Raw genomic sequence first — 1771 nt, 5'->3', positions numbered from 1 at the left:
TTGAAGCTATTAGGCTATTACTTGCATATGTTTGTTCTCTTAATTTTCAGTTATATCAAATGGATGTCAAGAGCGCCTTTCTCAATGGCTACATTCAAGAAGAAGTGTTTGTAGGACAACCTCCTGGTTTTGAAGACTACAAACATCCTTCTCATGTCTACAAGTTAAAGAAAGCCCTCTATGGTCTAAAGCAAGCTCCACGAGCGTGGTATGATCGTCTAACAACTTTCCTGATAGAAAAGGTTTTACCAAAGGGAAGGTCGACACTACTCTATTTATAAAGAAAATAAATCATCATACTTTACTAGTTCAAATTTATGTAGATGATATTATTTTTGGTTCTACTAATGAAAATTTGTGTAGTGAATTTGGCAAAATGATGCAAGGAGAATTTGAAATGTCCATGATGGGAAAGTTAAATTTCTTTCTTGGACTAAAAATCAAACAACTTGATAATGGCTTTTTTGTGAGTCAAACCAAGTACTGCAAGGATTTACTAAAAAGATTTGATATGGATGACTGCAAGCCAATAGCTACTTCTATGGGATCTTGCACATACATTGATACCGATGAAAGTGGGAAAAGTATTGAAATATCAAAATATCGAGGTATGATCGGATCTCTTCTATATTTGACTTCCAGTAGACCTGATATAATGTTTAGTGTATGTCTGTGTGCATGTTATCAGTCTAAACCGAACCAAAAGAATCACATTTAGTTGTTGTTAAGAGAATTATGAAATATCCAAAAGGTACAGCTGAAGTTGGAATGTGGTATCCAAAAGGAAGTATATGTGAATTGGTTGGATATTCGGATTCAGATTTTGCCGGATGTAAATCTGAAAGGAAAAATACAAGTAGTACTTGTCACATTTTAGGCAATGCTTTAGTTTCTTGGTCTTGCAAGAAAAAAGCATGTGTTGCACTAAGCACTACTAAGGCTGAATATATAGCAGCAGGTAGTTGTTGTGCCCAAGTATTGTGGCTTAAGCAACTATTACGAGATTATGACTTAGACTTAGGTTGCACTCCGCTGAAATGTGACAATACTAATGCTATAAACCTTACAAAGAATCCCTACAAATAATCCTATTATGCATTCTAGAACCAAACACATAGATATAAGGCATCACTTCCTAAGGGACCATGTTCAAAAGAAAGATGTATCTGTAGAATTTGTTGATACTCATAACCAACTTGCAGACATTTTCACTAAACCCTTGGCAAAAGAACCTTTTTACAAAATTAGACTTGAATTAGGCATTCTTGATGAAGCTTACCTGTCTTAAACATGCATATATGATTATATGTTTGCTTCATTATTATTATCTCATGCCTACTTGATCTTAAATATATTTATGTGTGTTCAAAAACTTAAATTTTTGGGTTAAAAATCATTTTTATAGCTTAATTTTGCCTAAAAATAAGTTTTTCTGGGATAAGTAATCGATTACACTAGAGAGTAACCGATTACATGGTTAAACCGTGTGTTTCAGTAACCGATTACCCAAAGTGAGTAATTGATTACTCAAAGCTCCTATTTGAAAATTTTAAGAATTTAATTATGAGTAACCGATTACTCAAAATGAGTAACCGATTTCTCTGTGCCATTATATATGAAATTTCTGCAATTTTTAACTTTTTGAAAACTCATCTTCCTCACTCAACTCGTGTTCTCTTCTTCTCAAAGCCTCCCAACCTTACTTTTGATCCATTTTGGATGATTCTTGTGTCCATTCCTATCACATTTTCCATTCTAAACACTTCTAACC

Source organism: Lupinus angustifolius, chromosome LG05, assembly GCF_001865875.1.
Source record: "Lupinus angustifolius cultivar Tanjil chromosome LG05, LupAngTanjil_v1.0, whole genome shotgun sequence".
In the NCBI taxonomy this organism is placed as follows: Eukaryota; Viridiplantae; Streptophyta; class Magnoliopsida; order Fabales; family Fabaceae; genus Lupinus; species Lupinus angustifolius.
This window is presented reverse-complemented; position numbering follows the sequence as displayed.